Below are 21953 nucleotides of genomic sequence, written 5' to 3'. Positions count from 1 at the left end.
ACATTCTCCTCTGGCCTCCACATGCCACAAGCATGAGAGTGCATATCTGTATAGACACGCAAACAAAATATTTTTTTTTTAAAAAAGACATATGGACAAACCATGATTTAGTCTTTGCAGGTCCTAAGAGTAAACACTGAGTGTAGGTAACTGACATGCCATGACAGACAGCCAGAGCCATCCAAATAATAATACAAATATAAATTCTTTTTTAAGCTTATCAGTAGTTGTAATCTTATTTAATGTTTGGGTTGGCTTCATTGCTTTCTTTTTTTAATATACAGTTTTTATTGACAACTTCTATATTTACAGACAACAAACCATGGTATTTCTCTCCCCTCCCCCACTTTCTCCTTCATAGCTCTGCTCTCGGTCATATCCCCTCCCTCTCTCCATTAGTCTCTCTTTTAATCTGATGTCATCATCTTTTTCTTCTACTATGAAGGTCTTGTGTAGGCATTGCTAGGCTCTGTGAAGTCTTGGATATTAAGGTCAATTTCTATCAGGACAGTTGTACGTAAGGAGTGGAACTCTTCCTTTGGCTCTTACATTCTTTCTACAACCTCTTGCACAATGAACCCTGAGCTTTGGAGAGTGTGAGATGTTTCAATGCTGGACACTCCTCTGTCCCTTCTTCTCAGCACTATATTGCCTTTTGGGTCATCACAGTGGTCATCGCCATCTGAAAAGAGAGGCTTCTCTCACCAGAAGTGAGAGAGTAGCATTAATATATGAGTATAAACATTAAATGTAGTGCTTTCAGGGCAATTTGGTGAGAGTAAGATATACATTTATCGAGACAAGAGCAGGCTGGTAAAATTCACCAGTGAATCCATCTGGGCCTGGGCTTTGTTTAGCTGGGAGACTTTTTATAACTTCTTGGGTTTCTGTCCTTGTTATAGGTTTATTTAAATGGTTTATCTCATCTTGATTTAATTTTTGTAGGTCATATGAATCAAGGAAATCATCCATTTATTTCAGATTTTCAAACTTAGAGGCGTATATATTCTTAAAGTATGTCCTTATAGTTGTCTGAACTTCTTTGGTGTCTGTTGTAATAGTGCCTTTTCATCTCTAATTTTATTATTTTTTCTCTTCTCTCTTTATTCTGGTGAAATTTGCTAAGGGTTATCAATCTTGTTTATCCTTTCAAAGAACCAACTCTTTGTTTCGTTGATTCTTTGGATTATTTTTTTGATTTCTATTTTAATAATTTCTGCCCTAATATTTGTTATTTCTTCTTGTGTACTGATTTTTGGTTTACCTTATTCTTTTCCCAAGGCCTTAAGGTGAAACATTAAATTGTTTATTTGTAAACTCTCTTCTTTCTTTTTTTTTCTTTTAAAGGGAATTTATTAGATTAGCTTAAGGTAGTCCAATAGCAGTTGCAGGCCTGAGAATCAAGGAACCTGGTAGCTGCTCAGTCCACTTGGCCAGATGCCTCAGCAGTCCCGATCTGGCATTGCAGATGGCATCGGAAGGCCTGGAGGCTTCCTGAGGAGCCAATGGGTTTCAATCCACCGGGTCTTCAGTTGTTGCTGGTCTTCAATCTATGCTGGAAGGGAGTAAGCAGCTCTGGCAGCCAAGTGGTAAGAAAGAAGGGACTCTCTTCACCCAGAGCTTCCATATATAAAGTTCCCCCTCTGAGAGGATCCACCTGCTCTGGGAGAAGGGCTCACTCTGGAGGAAGGACTTCCTCCTTTAGTTGATCCGTCCTGGAAGCAACCTCAGAAAACAACATGAAAGGGATTTTTGTGGATTCCTAAACAGATCAAGATGATAACACCTTAACTATCACAAGTCCACCCCTCATCAGCAAACCATATCTCCTTACATCATACTTACTTTTCAAATTAAAAGCTCTTAACTCTGCCTAAAATGGTATAAATATCCGACATAAAACTGGAAATGCAAAATCTTCCCCCCAACACAAAGCAAGGTTCTTTGAGGAATGTTTAGTCTCTAATATAATAAGTCTAATATAAATTCAACACTTACCTAGAGATATGTTAATATTGGTATAGATATGTACAAACATTCTGTATCAAGGCAGGGCAGGATAGCAATATTGCAATTACAGTCCTTGTTTACTGATTTTTGGTTTGCCTTGTTCTTTTTTTTCCCAAGTCCTTAAGGTGGAGCATTAAATAGTTTAATTGTACACTCTCCAGATTCTTATTTGTTTCTGTTTTTTTCTTTCTTTTACTAGTTTTTTATTCAGCAAATTTTGTTTGTTACCATTATTAGGCTCATCTGTGACCTGCCCCCTCCCCATTGGCCCCTCCTTGTTGAAGTATATGGGTCATACGTTGTGGAATTAGCCCACAGTTATTGGTACGATAAATGTCTCTGCATATCATGACCCAACATGTGGCTCTGACATTCTTTCTGCCCCCTCTTCTGCAAAATTTCCCTGAGCCATGTTGGTTTCTTTTTTTTTTTCCAAGGTAGGGTCTCACTCTAGCCCAGGCTGACCTGGAACTCACTATGTAGTCTCAGGGTGGCCTTGAACTCAGGATGATCCTCCTACCTCTGCCTCCCGAGTGCTGGGATTAAAGATTGGTTTTATTTTTGATCTGCTTCAGTGATGAGGTGTTGGGGGCCTCTAAGGCTCTGGCTCTCTGATTTGGTAGGAGTTGATTTTTCTCTGTGTTGGTCTCCTTCCCCCTTGTGCTGGTATCCGGTTCATCAGGAAAACAGCACCCTTGCTTGTTTCGCCAATTTTCCTTAGTTTTGGCCAGGGCCCTTTTGAGGTATGATGGGGTGGCTCTCTCCTTAGGATCTGCAACTATCTGAAAAAGAGAAGCAGATTCTCCAACATAGAGTAAGTTGTCACCAGGACAAATGAGATAACCCTTACTTTTTTAATAGAGAGTTTAATGGGCCCTCTTGTAGCCCATGATTGATGGTAGCTTGATATTGGAGAGTGGGCTTATGTTTAGATATGGTTCTGACTTGTTTCCCAGCTCCAGCTATGTATCTCATGCCACTGAGGGGATCAGTTAGCCAAATCAAGAGTAGTTGGTTCCCCACCATGGCTGTGTGCCACTATTGCACTTGTGTGGGTATCACAACAGGTTATTTGCTGCTAAGTAGGTTAGACCATGAGTTGCTTGGACAGATATTGGTCATTTCCCCCAGTCGCCCATGTAGCACCTTCTGGCACTAGACACACTGTCTGGGGGACTGACTCCCTTGTGGCTTCCAGGCATGCCATTCCATTTTATGTGTCAGCTGCATATGGTGTCTTCAGCAATAGGCTCTTACCACTGACATTTGGTGGGTCATCAAGTACTCTGACAGAAATCCGTCATTCTTTTAGGAAACCTTGTAGGTTTCTCTGATCAAAAGCTCATTGTGGATGATAGCCCCATGCTGGTACTGGGAGTTACAGGTCAATGCCCACTAAGAAAATGAGGAAAAAGGTAACCAATATACAACAGTTAGAGATATGAGAGAGAGGGAGAGGGAGGGAGGGAAGATGTAAAAGATTTAGGTTAGACTTGATCCTACTCTCTCCAGTGTCTTGTGGTCAGGTGTTTCCTGTAAGGGCCTGGTGAAGGTTCAGCCATTTTGTCTGCCTTTTAGGAAGTAGGATTTTATGGTACCATTGTCGTTTGGGTCTAGATTAGTGTTTCCCACCCCGTTGATGCCCTCTCCTCCCTCCCCATCCATCCTAGTGCCTAGTCTATGAGATGCTTGCTGGGTATGTAAGGTATCTTGTGTAGATTCAAGTTAGGTGCTGTAGATGAGTGAGACTATGTGGCGATTATTTTTCTGTGATTGGGTAAGTTCACTGAGAATGATCTGTTCCAGGTTCAACCACTTTTCCTCAAATTGCATTGAATCATTTTTCTAGTTTCTTAATATAGGCAGTTAGAGCCATAAGTTTCCCTCTTAGGAATGCCTTCATTGTGTCCCAAAGGTTTTAGTATGTTGTATTATCATCATCATTTGATTCTATGAATTTATTGATTTCCTTCTTAATTTCTTCGATGACCCATTGATTATTCAATAGTGTGCTGTTTAGTCTCCATGAATTTCTGTATGCTGTGTATCTTTTCTTGTTGCTGATTTTCAGCTCAATCCCATTGTGACCAGATGGAATACAAGGGATTATTTCAATTTACCTGCACTTGTGGAGATTTGCTTTGTGTCCTAATACATGGTCTATTTTAGAGAATTTTCCATGTGCTGCTGAGAAAAATGTACATTCTGTAGCATTTGGATGGAATGTTCTGTAGATATCTGTTTGGTCCATTTGTTCCATGACAACATTTAATTCAAATGTCCCTCTATTTTTTTTTTTTTCTTTTGCCGGGATGACCTGTCAAGTGATGACAGTGGGGTATTGAAGTCTTCTACTACAATTGTGTTTGATGTTATCTTAAGTCTAATAGTGTTTATTTTTATGAAACTTACAGCCCCCATGGTAGGTGCATATATGTTTAGGATTATGATGTCCTCCTGTTGGAGTGTTCCTTTAATCTGTATAAAATGACCTTCTTTATCTTTCCTCACTAATGTTGGTTTGAAGTCTATCCTGTGAGATATTAGGGTATCAAACCCTGCTTGTTCCCCAGGACCATTTTCTTGAAATACCATTTTTCATTCTTTCACCCTAAGACAGTGTCTATCTTTTATTGAGAGATGAGTTTCCTGGAGGCAACAAATGGCAGGATCCTGCCTTTTAATCCAGCCTGCAAGACTTTGTCTTTTGGTTGGTGCATTGAGGACATTGATATTAAGAGTTATTATTGAAAGGTATGCATTTTTTCTCTCCATTCTTCTTATTTTGTCATGTTTCCTGTCTTCCCTTTACTCATTTGTTTTAATTGTTATTTGAGTGTGGTTTATTTTTTCCTATTTCATCTAGTGTGTGTTTTGCTTTCTCTTCAGTATGGAGAATTACTTCAAGTATTTTTCATAGAGCGGGTTTAGTTGTCATAAATTCCTTTAGCCTGCTTTTGTTGTGGAGTGTCCTTATTTCTCCATCAATTTGGATACATAGCTTTGCAGGATAAAGCAATCTTGGTTGACAGTTATTATCTTTCAGAACTCAGAATACATCATTCCAAGCCCTTCTGGATTTTAAAGTTTGTGTTGAGTAATCTGCAGTTATTCTGATGGGCTTGCCTTTGTAGGTGGTTTGCTTTCCCTTTCTAACTGCTTTCAGTATATTTTCTTTGGTTTGCATGTTTAGTAGTTCAATTATAATGGCAAGAAGAGGTTCTTTTCAGGTTTTGTCTGTTTGATGTTCTAAAAGCTTCTTGTATCTGCATTGGCATCTCTTTCCCAATTTGGGGAAATTGGAGTTGCTCGCACTTTCAGTAGCTTTTTGGTTGATATCTGCTGTCTTCCCTTCAGATTCCTTAACTTTGCAAGAAGACTGATGAAGTTGAGTAATCTGTTGTGTGGTTTCTGCTGCTGCTTTGGCAGGAGGACAGAGCACGGATCGTGGCTATGAGCGCCTCAGTGGAATCTGGCCGTTTTCCTCCTTTCCGTGGATCTTGGTCTCTCTGGCTTCTCCCCTGTATCTAAGAATAACCTATACTCCTTCACATTCCAGAAGAAGAGTGTATTTTGCCGGGGTTTTGCTTAAATCCCTCCCTAGCCTGTTTTGGCATGGCTCTTATGCCGCCCTGTTACCCAGGAGTCTTCATTGCTTTCTTTTAGGCACTATTGATATAAAATATACTCAGTGATTACAACTTTACACTATTTTCCTTTATATTTATTCTACCCTTTAATTTTCACTTAAAATTATTTAATGTTTCACCATGGAATCAGTATGTAACTGCCAGTATTTCCTCTTTCGAGCCCATGTCATCAAAATTAAGATGACAAGAAAGCTATCCTCTAAGACCTAATGACCCTTAATAGTCTGACAATGGAAGGGGAACCTGTACTATTGTAAGAGTGCTATAAGTGTATACCTTACAACTAAAGCCACTGTGCCCTCAGTAATCCAGCCTTACATTCTCAAATTAGATCTATGCCAGATTCCACATGAAGCCTTAGTAATTTGTTAATATCATGGTTCAAGGTGCTTCCTGGTGGGAAAATCTTCTCTTATTTTTGCCATTAATCTTGGGATTGTGAATAACAATTTGTTGCATGATGTGTTGTCTGTGTGGGATGGTGTTCTGAATCATGATGTCTTTTATTCCAAACCCCTGACTCCACAGATCTTGTCATGTCTCTCTCTTAGAGCGAACAGGTTAAGACTTTTACTTCCTAGGTAAAGAGAGCTTGCACCCCTGTTCAGCTATGAAAAAGTTACAGAAGATTGATATTATTTTTTTTCAAATTTTTATTAACAACTTCCATGATTATAAAAAATATCCCATGGCAATAGCCTCTCTCCCCCCACTTTCCCCTTTGAAACTCCATTCTCCATCATATCCCCTCCCCATCTCAAGAAGATTGATTTTCTTTTGCCTGTATTTTCACCATTAAGATGAAGGGATCAAAGTCTCAGAGGGGAAAACAGAGGCACTATAGGATGATAAGGGATTAAGGTGACATGGACACTCTGCTCCTGGAACCTCACCTCAGGGAGTCTGCTAAGGCTGGTAGCTGGCTCCAGATCTGGATGCAAAGGTAAATGAGTAGTATGGACACAGAGGGGCATCAGCATTGAAGTCAGGCAATTCCTGTGGCATTTCCTTCAGAAAAGGACATTGTGGGTTCCATAGGCAATGCAGGATTAATTCCCTCATGCAAGGGAAGGGAGGGTAATATTTACACGGAGGTAGGCATGCATCTGCCACTAAGGGTCAGGAAACGACTTTCTTAGGCCAAATAAATCTGTCAGAACATAAAGTTCAATATCCTTATCCTCATTAGAGTCCTCCCACACATCTGCATCACAAGTTATAGGATCCTGCTCTTTAATTGTGGCTGCAAGGCTGAGATTTAAACTTATGTTGTAAGCCAGCCAATCACTTTTTTGGGGGCTTGAGCTAGGTTTTGAGCAATATTAGATGCATGTCTGCTGGAGAGAAGATTCTCCTTTAGAATACACTCATAATCTTTTATATCATCTGTGCACATCTGGAGCTGGGGCACTACATCTCTGAGCTCATTCTTTCCTTCAATACTTTATCCTGAGATTCTAGAAGCAACAAGCCTGCATTGTCGTAGTCTAGTCTTCCAGAATTATTCAAAACTATTACACAGAGCCACTAAATTAGTTGCCTCTCACAAATGGTGGACAATAATGCATTTATCTTGCAAACTTCTTTAACACATTCTCACCATGGATTGTCAGTACCCTCCATGCTACCACAGAGCCTTTAGTAGTAACCTTGGGTGTAGTTAAATTAGAAACTCAACTCCAAACACCACCAACCTTATTCTTTCAATTCTGTTTTTCTAAAACCATTTCTAGTGCCAAAAGATGTATTAGGAAGGGTTCTCTCGAGAAATAGAACCACTAAAATGTGTGTGTGTTGTGTATTATAAAAGGATATTTATTAGAGTGACTTATGTGATAGTGGTTGAGTTGTCCAACAGTAGTGGTCTGTGTGCTAGAGAAGCTGAGAACCAGTAGGCTGCTCAGTTCATGAATCTGGAGACCTCAGTAATCCCAATCTAAAGGCCGGGAAGCTCCCTGAAGGGTCTTTGGTAGACAGCCCATGTCAGAAGGGAAGAACCTAGAGGCTCATGTCAGCAGAGCCCAGTGGCAGCAACAGGTAGCCTCGCTCGGGAGGATGGAATGAAAGCAGTCAGGTGACACTGCTGTCTTTGTCCTCTGACTTCTTTATGTCTGGGCCACTCATTGGATGGTGCTTCCTAATTCAAGGGTGGGTATTCACCCTTCAGTTAAGCCTTTCTAGAAAAATCTGTACAGTCAAGACCAAGGTATCTCTTAGGTGATCCTGTCAAGTGACCAATCAAGAACAACCACAGATAAAATATAAAGGACAAAATCAGGAAGAAATTAGAAGAAAAAATGCAATATTTATTAAGTAAATAAAGATGCTAACATTTAAAACAACAGGAGGACTGGAGAGATGACTCAGCAGTTAAGGTACCTGCCGACAAAGCCTAAGGACTCTGGCTCAATTCCCCAAATAAACCCAGATGTACAAGGTGGCAAATGCATCTGAAGTTTGTTTGCAGTGGATAGAGACCCTAGTGCACCCACTGTCTCCTCTATCAGTGTATTTCTCTCTCTCTCTCATCTAAATAAATAATATTCTCAAAAAAACAACAGGAATTTACTTTTAATGGGAAAAACCACAACTGCAAATTGACCACACTTTCTCACTGTTGATGTATTATATATTTGTATAACATTTTAAGAAAGCAATTTAATAGCATAAATCAGAAACCATTAAAATATTCATACTTTGTTAACTTTTGAGACTCATTCTCCAGAAATAATGAGAGATAAAGGCAAAGATTAATATGTGTCAAGTTCCAATGGGTCACTTGTAAGTATTAAAAATAGTAAACATCACCATGGCTGTGTGCCACTATTGCACTTGTGTGAGCATCACGTCAGGTTGTTTACTTCTGAGTCTGACTTTGAGTTGCTGGGACAGATGTCAGCCACTTTCTCCCAGTAGCTCATGTAGCACCTTCCAGCACTAGATGGGCTAATTGTCTGGGGACTGGCTTTCTTCTGGATTTCAACAAATTCTCTCCATGGTTTGTGCCAACAATGTATGGTGTCTTCAGCAGTAGGGTCTTAACATTAAACTCTGGGGGGTAATCAAGTGCTCTGATAGAAGTCTGCCTTGTTTGTTTTGGGAGAGCTTTTAGGTCTCTTTGATCAACAGCTCCTTGTGGGTGTTAACCACATCCTGGTATGAAGAATTACAGGCCAGCACCAAGGGACAAGAAAAAAGACAAAGACAGAAAAAAAAAAAGAAAGGAGAAATTTAAGGTTAGGCTTTATCTCACTCCCTCCAGATCTCCTCCTAACGTCCTATTGAAGGTTCAACCTTTTAGCTTAACTTTCAGGACATAGGATTCTATGGTACCAATTCAATTTTGGTTCAGTATTGTGCCACCCCAACTCTTTCCTTTCCCCTAAACCCTACCCTCCCTATTGTTCAAGCCTCGAGATGCCATTCAGGTGTGCTAGCAATTTGGGCTAATCCAGGTTAGGAACCACAGACAAATGAGACCATGTGATGATTTTCTTTCTGTGATTATATGTTTGCTTAATATGATCTGTTCCAAATCTGACCATCTTTTGATAAATCATTGTCATTTTTTTTCTTAGTGCTAACTAGAATTCCATCATGTAGATATGCCACATCTTGGTTATCCATTTGTCCAATGATGGGCACCTTGGTCAATTCCAGTTCTTAGCTATTATGAATTGAGCAGCTATAAACATGGTTGAACAAATATTTCTTAACTGAGGTGTGGAGCTTTAAGGTTAAATGCCTAGGAAGGGAATAACAGGATCTGTTGGTAACTCTATATTCATCCTTTTCAGGAGTCTGCATATTGATTTCCATAGTGGTTATGGCAGCTTATATTCCCACCAACAGTGACTGAGGGTTACTATTTCTCCACATCCTTGCCAACATTTGTTTTCATTTGAATTTTTAATGTTTGATATCCTTATTGGGGTAAGGTAGAATCTCATAGTTGTTTTAATTTGCATTTCCATAATGGTTAGGGATGTTGAACATTTTCTTAAGTGTGTTTTAGTCATTTGTAATTCTTCCTTTGAGAGCTCCCTATTCAGTTCTCTGCCCCACTTTTGGAATGGGTTGTTTGAATTTTTATTGTTTAATTTTTTGAGTTCTTTGAAGATTCTAGGTATTAGACTTCTGTAAGTGGTATAACTGGTGAAGATTTTCATTCTACACAGCCATGGTGGGAAACCAACTGCTTTTGAAATAGCTGACAGATCTGCTCAGTGGAAAGGAAACCATATCTGGAACTTGGAAACAAGTCAGAATCATATCCAGATAATGATTTTGCTCTCTAATGTCAAAATCCCATGAATCTTGGGCTATAAGAAGGTCTACACCCTTTAAATTCTCTATAAATTAATGATGGTTATCCCACTTAACCAGCGCTGACTTCTCTCTCTGTTGGAGATTCTGCTTCTCTTTTTCAGATGGGAGTGGTACCAGAGGAGATAAACAACCCAGTGCACTTCACTCAGCCCCAGCTGAAACCACAGAGGAAATGGGGAAATGAGCACGCATTTTGCTTTCTCTGTGAACCTGATACCAGACTAAGGGTGAAGGAGAGACACTGAGGACACTCATCATCTACCAAAGCAGAGATCCAGAGGCTCCTAAAAGCCTATCACTGAAGTAGACTTAAAATGCACCCAACATGGCTCAGCGAATTTTACAGAGGTGGGGGCGGAAAGATTGTAAGAGCCACAAGTTGGGACATTATGCACAGATACATTGCCTTTCCCCCATAACTTACTGCTGCCCTTCAATGCATGACCCAGAATCCCCACGGGGTTGACCTGCATCCTCAACAAGGAAACTATCTTCGGAAAAGTGGCAGGGATGAGGGAAATGATGGTGCCAACATACATTGTTTACATACTAAGTATGTCCATATCTAGTAAAAGTAAATTAAAAAGAAGTAAAAATAAACTGACAATTCAAAAAAAAAAAGGAAAAACCACCAATGCTCTAAAGAAGAATATTTAAATGAATTATGGAGTAGTCACAAGTTGAAATATAAAACAGTTATTAAAAATAATGTTTCTTTAAAATTGTAAGAAAGTGAATTGCTCACAGTTTGGCACTTTGTAAAGAAAGTAACACAAAAGACAAACATGCTGAAGAGTCCATGAAACTAAGAGTACTTGCCCCTGCCAATGCTCCTCTGTGAGGAAATCATTCTGAACATTTTCTTTTCTGCCTGATGTCTGTGCTTCTGGTATGATGGTGGTATGTGTCAGTTTACTTGTATGTAGGATTCAAAAATAAATGAATACAATAAGAAAAAGTACTACTAAATTATTTTTGGCAGTGTTGCCTACAATTCCACGTATCAATTGTATATCCCTAAGTGAGCCTGAGATTAAAATTGAATTATTCACTCTCTGTTAGAGAATGCATTCTTCTTTTATATAAGGTAATGAGACCCAAGGAGATAAACTACCTCTTGCACTTCAGACAAGCCACAGCTGAAACCACAGAGGAATTGGGAAGATTAGCAAGAGTGCTGCTTCCATGCTGAACCTGATAATGACAGGGTATAGGAAATCAAAATAATTTTAAGGTCATTACTTGCTACTTTTATTTCAAAGTTCCACTCTTTTGAAAACAAATTCTGAAATCTGAAAATGTTTCGATCCTGACCTCTGAATCTATAATAGAAATAGTTTGCCCTCCCTTTGTGAAGGATAAGGAAATGAATTGACTCAATATTCCCTCTAGCTTTTTGTCGTCCATTGTTTTATTTTTATTCTTTTTTTGGGGGTGTGCTAGGAAGATGGTTTAATTGTTAAAGGGACTTGCTTGCAAAGTCTATAAGCCCAGGTTCAATTCTCAAGGCACCCACATAAGCAAAAAATGGCCCAAGTGTTTGGCATTTATTTGCAGTTGCAAGAGGTCATAGTATATTCCACCCACCCACACATATACATGCAAATATAAGAAAAAACACCACTGAAGACTTTTGAGGGTCTGTTTAGTCCATAATGACCTATGTAGCTCAAGCTGGCCATGACTCCACAATGTTCCCCATCCACCTCCAAACTTGCTAAAGAACATTTTAAAGCTCATCTATTATTTTGTCATTTAAAAAGCTTGAAAACTTTAAAATGAACTCATTTGGGTAAAAACATATGCATAAAAATTCCTGTAAGAACATAGTTATTTAAATACTATCTTTCAAATAGTCAAGCAGGCATTAACAAGTTTTATCTTCTTGAATGATACACATATCAGAGCATTCTGATTACAGTGTGGAAAGTTTTGAAATTAATACAATTTCACTGACATAAAATTGTATATACTTGTTATGTCATGGAATATGTACATGCTGTGGAATGGTTCAATCAAGCTCCTTAATAATGCATTTTCTCAGTTTTTTATTTTTTGTGGTGAGAATACTTCAAAAGCTACTTTCTCGGGCTGGAGAGATGGCTTAGCCATTGAGACGCTTTCCTGAGAGGCCTAAGGACTCGTGTTTGACTCTCCAGGTGCCACGTGAATCAGATGTGCAAAGTGACACAAGCACACAAGGTCACAAGGCGCACAGGTGGTGCACGCGTCTGGAATTCACTGTAGTAGCTGAAGGCCTTGGTGCGCCAATTCTCCCTTTCTCACTCTCGCATAAAAAGAAAAAGTCCAGTCTATTGGGCTTGCCTCAAAAAAAGAAAGAGAAAAAGAAAAAGAAACGTACTTTCTCAGTAACTTTGATGTGCTGTTGTACCTATAGCAGCAAGTAGACCTCCAGTGCTTATTCATAGTAATTGAAACTTTCCATCTTTTGACCATCTCTCTAGCCTCCATTTTCCCACCCCTTAAGGGCCACAATAGTCTGGGCTTCTGCCAGCTCAATTTTTTTTAGACTCCACATCCAGGTTATATGGTTATTTGTCTTTCTATGCCTAGATAATTTCTCCAAACATAATATATTCCAGATTCATCAAAAATAGCAGGATTTTCTTTGGTTAGGACTAAACAGTACTCTATCAGTAATATTTTACTATGCTTAGACCACATCTTTCCTTTTTTTAAAAAAATTTTGTTTGTTTTATTTATTTCTTTGAGAGTGACAGACAGAAGGAGGCAGAGAGAGAGAGAGAGAGAGAGAGAGAGAGGGAGGGAGGGAGAATGGGAGCACCAGAGCTTCCAGCCACTGCAAATGAACTCCAGACACATGTCCCCCACCCTTGTGCCTCTGGTTAATGTGGGTCCTGAGGAATCAAGACTCGAACCATGGTCTTTAGGCTTCACAGGCAAGCGCTTAACCACTAAGCCATCTCTCCAGCCCATCACATCTTTTCTTGAAGCAGTAGTAATGTGCTTTGATGGCAGCCCACTGTAAGACATGGACTTGGAAGTCTGCAAATTGAGCAACCATTTCTTATGATATGCATTATTTTCTTAGCTGTCGTGTTCATCCAGTGACTTCCTTATGCAGTTCTGTAATTCTTCAATTCCTTCTACAGTCACTTCAGAAATGGGGATGATATGGGGGAACTCCATAGTCTTCTCTGGGATCATGCTTCTTTCAAACAAATGCAAGAAACCCTCGGGATTCTGAAGTTGGTCGATCATCTCACAAAATTTAACTTTGGCATCTTGGGCAAGTCCATTTTATTAATTACCAGAAGTGCAGGTTTTGTCTGAAATTCCTCCTTACATAGCTCCAACTCTTTTGTAAACAGCCTTGTGGTTTCAAACGCAGACCTATATTGAGTTTGGGAAGAAAGCTGAAATCCAGAAATAGCAACAACTAAAAGCAATTGTCTGGTTCTTTCTAGCTGCTTGAGGAATTTGTGGCCCATTCCTTTGTTCATATGTGCTCCTTCTATCAAACCTGGGAGCTCAGCTACTGATATCTGCTTGAAATCACTGCACAGTCTCTCCAAGTTCAGGCTTTAAAGTGGTAAATGCATAATCTGCAATCTCGGGTTTTTCATGAGATACACGACTTAGTAAAGATGATTTTCCAGCATTTGGAAATCCTACTAAGCCTATAGCTGCTAAAACTTTTAGGTCAAGGTGAATTATTCATTTCCGGCCTTTCAAAGGTAGGAAATTTGTGATTAATTGACCACCAAGACCATCTTCAGCTACCAAAATTCTTTCTCTTTACTGAGTTCTCCTATAATTCTGCCATTTCCCTCAGTTACTGAAGTGCCCACAGGCACAGGAATTTCACAGTCTTTCCCTCTGGAGCCCTTTAGTGCACTCATCAGACTGTTTGGTCCTACTCCAGCCAACAACCATTTCTGAGGATATTTGTCTGTAAGTTGTTTTAAGGTCATTTTTTATGAGCCACAACCCAGAAAACTCCACTTTTTCAACCTCCTGCACCCAAGTGAGGGTAACCCATTCCACCACATCTGCCTTTGGTGGAAAGTCTTAGATTATCAATGAAATTGCCATACTTTGTCAACAATGCACAAACCACAGTGCACCACGACCCATGACTGTGAGAGGCTGGCTCCCTCCTCCTCCATTGTTTTAAGTTGCAGTTTTGACTTGTGAAATATGTTTTCTTTTCTTTTTTAAAGTATAACTTATTATTTACTTATGAGAGAGAAAGGGGGCAGAGGGAAGGAGAGAGAGAGAGAGACTGGGCATGCCAGGTCCTCCAGCCACTGCAAATGAACTCCGGACACATACATTTCTCTGTGCATCTGGCTTATGTGAGCAGTAGGGAACCAAACCTTGCTCCTTATGCTTTGCAGGTAAATGCCTTAACCACTAAGCCATCTCTCTAGCCCATGAAATATTATTTTTTCTGATACTATGAGGCAAATAAAAATAAACACATAGCTATTCAGATTGTTAAACCAAAAACCTTTTAACAACCCAGTGTTTACAATAACATTCTATTGGGCTTGAAAGTACCTGCTATTATCTGTTCAAATAAATAGGAACAAATACCTATCCCAGACATCAGTATGACACTCTTTATTATCCTGTACTCATACTAATTTGATTTTCCATAGCATTTCTAACTTGCCATCATTCACAAGTATAGCACTCAGAAATAAGGAGGTCCTTTGCAGACTGCATACCAATTGCTTCCTTGACTTCCAGCCTGCCCGCACTCAGAGCCTATGTTCCAACACCCACACTTCAAGACTGCATCAGGCCCAGCCTGTTTCTCTGGGGCTGTCACCATTGCCTGTGTAATAAACAGGAAAGAGGCCAACAAGGAAGGGAATGTGTTCAATATAAGGGAAGAAAGAATAAAGATGAGTGGATGAAGAAAGAATGTTCAGTTGCCATAAATAAGTGATATTTTAGTGGGCAGGGGAGATGGTTCAGCCAGTAAGAAGACTTTCTACACAAGCATGAGGTCCTGAGTTCCACCCATGTAAAAGGGAAGGCATGCCCATTCGTGCTTGTAACCCCAGCACTGAGAGGGGTGGAGCAAGACAATCAATGCTAGGACTCATTGGTCAGCCAGTGTAACCAAAAGACAGGGATCTCAAGATTCACTGAGAGACACGGACTCAGGGAAACCAGCAAGAAGAATGAAAGAAGAGAACGGCAGATAGTATCTTCATGTCCTGGTGTGCACCCAGGACACACACACACATGCACACACACACCTCCAAACCAGAAATGACAGTTTTTCTGTGGGTGGCAAAAGCTTTGTAAGGTAGTTTTCCGAAAAAGGAAGCCAAGCATGTTTTGAATTATACAGCATCATTGTGCCTTTCTTTAGAATGGCCTATTTTTGAAGAAAATATCTTTCTAGTGGCATAAATTTGGAGGCTTGAGGGGAGGACAAAGATATTGCCAGTGGCACTGTGCTATTATTCATTATTTTAGTTTTGATCATTTATATCCTACTTTTTTCCAAAAAATAAAATTAAGACAGTTTCTAAAGATTATGTGATGTAGTAAGTAGAGATCTTTTTTTAATGTTTTCTTGCTTTTCAAGATAGGATCTCACTCTAGCCCAGGCTGACCTGGAACTCACTCAGTAGCCTCAGACTGACCTTGAACTCACTGTGATCCTCCTATCTCTGCCTACCAAGTAATAGGATTAAAGGTTTGTGCCACCATGCCTAGAAGAATTATTTTTTTTTAGTCTAAGGGCTGGGTATATTGTTTAGAAATAGAGCACATGGTTAGCATTTATGAGTTCCTGGGTTTAATTCTCAGGACCCCATCACATACATCCAAGTGTTCATACTAGTGATGAGCTGATTGGAGGTGTCCTGACTCCCAGATGTTGTGATACTTAGTATTACCCAATTGACAGAACCCAGAATCATCTATGGGAGCAAATCCCTCAGCATGTCTATGAGGGTTTGTTGTTTTTGTTGGTCATGGTCTTTTTATTTACTTTGAGTTAATTGAGGTAGAAAGAATGTGAATGTAAGGAGCAGCATTCCATTCACGGAGGTTTCAGACTGCACAGAAGACAGAACGCAAACTTAACACCAGCACTCACCTCTCTTCTTTCTAACAAGGGATGTGATGTGACCAGCGTCCTCATCCTCTTGCTGCCATGTCTTCTCTAATGGACTTCTCTAATAATGGATTATACTCTCAATCTGTGAGCAAGAACAAACCCTACCCCATAAGTTGCTTTTTCTGACTATTTTGTAACAGCAGTCAGGAATGCTATTACAAATGCTGAAGCCACAGGATGCCTTGATGAATTTGATCTTTAAAGATATAAGTGAAGGATGGTTCCAAAGGATTTGGCTGAAACACCTGGATGGATGGAAATATCTTAAGTTAGAATGAAGAAATTGCCATGGCTAATATGAAAAACTAAAATCATTCAGTGGACTTTTTATATGACCAGTTTGAGAGGTTAAATAAGTACTTGGATATATACATTTGAAGTTCATGTGTAATGTTTTGATACCATGAAAATACAGATGATACTAAATCAGTGAAAGTGTAAGGAATCATAAATAGAAAGACTTTAGGTTGAAAGGAGAGATTACATAAATCAAAAAGTATAGCACAGATGTGAGGCTGGGAAAACCGAAGCCACCCACAAATGCTGACAGGAGCACTGAACACAGAGGGAGGAAACCACGCAGGTTAAGGAGATGACACTGTCATCCATGTGTGTAATGTTTCTGTGAAATCAATGAAAACCAAAATCTCAGAACCAAACTTAGCAATGTGATGCTGCTCATTGTGGTTAGTGAGCATGGAAGTCTCACTGAGATTTTAAGGGAATAAATGCAATCAATGAATATTACCTGAGACGTATTTTTGTTGTTGTTGTTGACTGTGTGTGTGTGTGCAATTTAGATTCACAAAACTAAAAAAAAAAGAAGAAGAAGAAGCCTGCATCCAGTACTGTTTTACCCTAGCAACGTGGGTTCTAACTTTGCATCAACCTCAGGCCTCTAGGTAGCTATTTTCTCAGGGTTGCTGCAGACAATAAACATCTAACTTCTGACTCCTTGGCAACAAGAAGTCTCCCACTGGTGAGGCATTTTCATGTGCCTCCCACAATAAAAGGAGAACAAGGTCCTCTACTGGAGCACTCTGCATTTGCTCCACCAACTATGCCAGTCTTTCTCCAAGTTTATTTTTTATTTTTATTTGTTCATTTGAGAGAGAGGGGCAGACAGAGAGAGAGAGAGAGAGAGAGAGAGAGAGGTAATAGGTACACCAGGGCCTCCAGCTACTACAAATGAACTCCAGGTGTATGTGCCCTCTTACATGGTACCAGGGAACTGAAATTGGGTCCGTAGGCTTTGTAGACAAGTGCCTTAACCTCAAAATCATCTCTCCAGGCCCCAAGTTTTTTGTTTTTTGTTTGTTTGTTTGTTAGTTTTTACTCTGTCTAAAACTTTAGAGAAATACTCTACATGCCACAGCTGGTGACCACTTCCCTCATAAGTTTGCGCCTGTATCTGAGGCAGGCAGGTCCCGATTGGCTGTCTCACACCACCTGCCCGCTCACACTACTCCGCCCATTCTCCACTGCCAGTGCTGGCCGAGTTCACATCTGAAGGAAGTTGCTGGAGTATGTAAAATAGGAAACATCACAAGAAATTCCCACAGAAAAAGCAAAATTTTAAATTGGGTACTAAAATGGTCATGGCCACTTGCAACAGCTTCTCTCTTACCAGCCTCACCTTCTGCACAGGCTCAGGTTAGTGGCAAGCTCCAGCTTCCCAGAGAGAAAGGTCTTTGGTTGGTTGGTTGGTTGGTTGGTTGGTTGGTTGGTTGGTTGGTTGGTTGGTTTAACAAAAACAAAACTCTGATCTCTAAATCCAGAGCCTCAGTGATTACTAGGACCCAGTGAAGAGGAAGAATCACCTTTCTCTCTTCAGTCTCCAGCTCTTCTCTGGCACCATAACTTCACAATCTGCATAAATACGAGTCCCAGAATGAAAGGCAGACTCTCACAATAGTATTTAAAAGAGACTTGGCTTGCAGCTTCCCCAAAAAGTGGTCTATTCTGAAATAAGAAGTTTTGGAGACTGGAGAGATGGCTTAGTGATTAAGGCGATTACCTGCGAAGCCTAAGGACTCATGTTCAACTCTCCAGATCTCATGTAAGATGCAGTGATTGGAATATGCAACGTCACACATGCACACAAGGGGGCGCACATGCCTGCATTTGGATTGTAGTGCTTGGAGGCCTTGGCACATCAATTCTCTCATAAAAAATAAAAAATAAACAAGGCAGTCTGTTGGGCTTGCCTCAAAAGAAAGATAAAAATAGAATTTTTGCTTTATCTTTACAAAGAAAATGAAAATTATTCTCCCACTGTAAAAACTAATCCTCCTTGGAAATGAATCTGAAAAGAGCTGACAGTTTTAAAATAGCCACTGGAAGTAATTCAGATCAAGATTTCAATAATATTGGCTCAGTGTTTTTGGTGGGCCATAAATGACATCTTAAATCTTTAAAGAAAATACACTTTTGAGGGAAACATAATTCACAGTGTTTCAAGATGCCTATAGGCCTTCAGATTAAAAAAATAGGTAAGATGACTATGGAGGTGGGATTTCTAGTGTAATAAAATCTTTTTCTCAGTACCCATACAGTGAACATGGCTTCAAGCTTTATGGGGCTGATCTTTACTCTAAGACTTTGTCAGTCTTGAGTGCTTCTATAGAGGGCCAATTGCAAATGAATTAAGAGCATAGCATGACATAATCCAGAGGTGGATTTTAAAGAATCAGCCAGAAGTTCTTCGCATAGTCCTTTATAGATGGCTTCCAGGAATTCTGTGAATTGCCATGCACACATCTGCAATGTTCTTTCACATCAAGTGTATTCCTATTCTACAACCATCTTTGTAAGAAATGTATTCTAAGGCCAGTGCATCGCTGGAGATATTGTTTCATTCTAAATAAATATGAGACTCTAGGGATCTATTGCCCATGCTTTAGCTCTTACACAGGAGACAAGAGTTCATGATTTGCTACTGAGCCTACCCTGACACTATGGGTATGAACAATTGTTGATGTTAACTTTAGATTTGGATAAATTGGAAACATTAAAGAAAAGAAAGTTCAATAACATTAATGTGTCCTTCAATTTGACATTTGTAGCCAAATTGTTAAGAACAACCACTGCTTAAGAAAGATCATACATGCTGAAAATACATTGAATACTACAAAAAACCCTTGGGATTTTACCAAATCTTTTAAACATATTTTATTTTTATTTTTTTCTTTCAGAGAAAAGGGGAGAGAATGGGCACTACGGGGCCTCCAGCCACTGCAAATGAACTCCAGACGCATGTGCCACCTTATGCATCTGGCTTACATGGGTTCTGGGGAATCAAACCTGGGTCCTTTGGCTTGGCAGACAAGTGCCTTAACTGCTAATCCATCTCTCCTGCCCCCCCCCAATCTTAAATATTTGCCAAATACTAAGCTTTGCTTTGTTGAGTCAGATAAGGCTGCATATCATATTACTAAGCACAACTGGAAAAGCCCTGGTTAATCCACATGCTTGGAAGTGGTTGCACTAACATTGCAAGTGAGACAGAGAAAGATACCTGAAGAAACGTCTCATTCCAGTCCTGCAGATGCTCCCCTACTCCTCTCATACTTTTAAAGCCAGTTTGTGGAAGAGCTGGCAGCTGCCCATCCTTCCTTTCAGTCAGCACCTGGATGAAACCACTGCAGTCACAACTGACTTCCAGTATAGGCCTATGTTTCAAAGAGACACCCCTTCTTGCCTGAGCCCTGTTCTGAAACTTCAAAGGCCCTCACTGCTTTCAAAATGGTGACAAGTTTCTTTGCCAAGAAAAGTTCCCCGGGAGAATCATCTTGATATTCTGTGCACAGATGGAACCCTTGCAGGACTTGGTAGCACATCTGGGCTGCTGCTTTGATGAACAGAGACTCCGTATGCCATCATGACTCATCGCCACCCTTATCCGCATGCACTTCAGCTAGTGACTATTGCCAACCAGCTTTAGAGCAGTTTGTCGTCATCTATTTAGAAGTAAGCAATCCTGTGTTCGTCAAGACCAGAGTTTTATGCACATAATTTGCAAACGATTTTGTGAAGAAATGAGATCAAAATAGAAATGAGTTTACTAAGCAAAAGTTGACTGGTTTTCCTGAGGATGAGTTTTGGAAGGATGGATCTAGACATCAGAAAGAAGCTGGAGTTTTTGTTAGAAAGGGAAAGCTGGTTCAGTGTCATCTGATAAGAGGGAGTTCATTCTTGCTTTTTCTTTGTAATGTTCTTCTACACAAGACTTTACAGTCAACATGTGGAAGTGGATTAAATGCAAATAGAAAGTGGTGTGAAAACTAAGTTAACTAAGCTAATTTCATAAAGGTAGAAGTGCTTTTGTAAATAACAGAAAGTCTTAAAGACCTTGTTATACTTAGAAATCTAAAAACAATCGAAACACTGAGGGGGAAAAAAAAAAAACACTCTCTGAAGTTGTTGCCTAAAAATTTCAAAACACAATTCAGAAGATATCCCTCCATTGATTATGAAGACTGAACCAACAAAGCAAATCCAGATGGCTGACCTCTGCGATCAGGTGAAGTTATGATGTAATGTAAATTCAACTTGAAGAATCTTGAGGGAATTCAAGTGTCTTGAAATAAGTCTGTCCTTGTCTGGCAAAAGAAGCAATTGATATCTAATACATTTTTAAAATTTCTCAGTCATTCAAATGAAAATTGGAAAACTATTTTGGTGAAAGTCATGCATACTGCCATATTCAAGATCATTCCACACTTCTTGATCTTGAACTTCTTGTTCAACCAACAATTAACTTTTTTTTTGCCCTAAAGTAAACCTTCAGAATTAAGTTCTGCTTTTAATTTTTTTTTTTGAATTTTTGGACTTTTTTCACCTGGTATTATTTATTTTGATGAAATATTTTAAAAGACAATATTTCCTGGAGAAAATTTTTATATCCTATTTATATGAAGGAGTTACATTTTTACTGCAATGACTTGTATTGTTTAAAAATATTTTCTGTCAAAGTTTGCAAAAAGTTGCCTAGAGTTGGCAGCTATAACTTCCAGCACATGTTCAAAGGAGTCTCCTAATAACCATGGGTCATCAAATAATATCACTGTCAGGGCTGGGTAACCTTTCAGTGAGTTGTTGGTCAGGGAAACCTCTGAGGCCACCAAAACAATCCAGGCTATTGCCATGGCTTATGGCTCCCCAACAGAAGTGAAAGCCCCCATTACTGAAGATGCTATACCCATTAGTCATAGAGAAATCAGGTTGGAGCTTAAGGTGATGCTTCCTTCAGCTGGCTATTTTTCATAGTGCTGGAAGTTTCTAGGCAGACTTCTGACAGAAAAGATCTAAACAGTATCACCCAGCAGTGAATCCTACACTCTACAGTACTGACTCACCAGGCAAGACATGCTCTCTAGTGCAATAGTAACTGATTGTTATGAGGGTAACCAATCAGTCTGGCTGGATTTTCAGGCTGCCACACGGGAGGAATTCATGCCTAATACTGAAAACAAAGTCAAAAGCCCATGGTTAGGAAGAATTCAGGACCTAGGGGGAAGCACTATTGTTGTACTGCTAAGTGAATGTGCTCTCAAACTGACTCCTAAATATTTCTTTATGTCCACAGATCCATTCTGCTCTTGGCCCTGGGTTATAAAAACCTTATTTATTTTTCACAGTAGGAAATAAGAATACTAACTGGCCAAGTGTCGAAAATCTAATGTGACTGATAAGTGTTCAGCTCCATGTAGGGTATATACGTCATTCCCTCCAGGACTCAAGGAAATTGCACAAGTTGAGAAAGAGTATGGAGGAGTGTTATGGAACTCTGGCGTTTGGACATGACAATGCCATTGCATTCATGAGCCCATAGTGGC

The 21953-nt window shown here is 39.7% G+C and overlaps 1 pseudogene; it reads right to left on the bottom strand.

Annotated features, from left to right (window-relative positions):
- Positions 1-16140, bottom strand: part of LOC101606576 — a 72518-nt pseudogene extending 56378 nt beyond the window's left edge.
- Positions 16141-21953: the final 5813 nt, after the last annotated feature.

The sequence above is a fragment of the Jaculus jaculus genome, chromosome 1 (genome assembly GCF_020740685.1).
Source record: "Jaculus jaculus isolate mJacJac1 chromosome 1, mJacJac1.mat.Y.cur, whole genome shotgun sequence".
NCBI classification, from domain to species: Eukaryota; Metazoa; Chordata; class Mammalia; order Rodentia; family Dipodidae; genus Jaculus; species Jaculus jaculus.
This window is presented reverse-complemented; position numbering and strand designations above follow the sequence as displayed.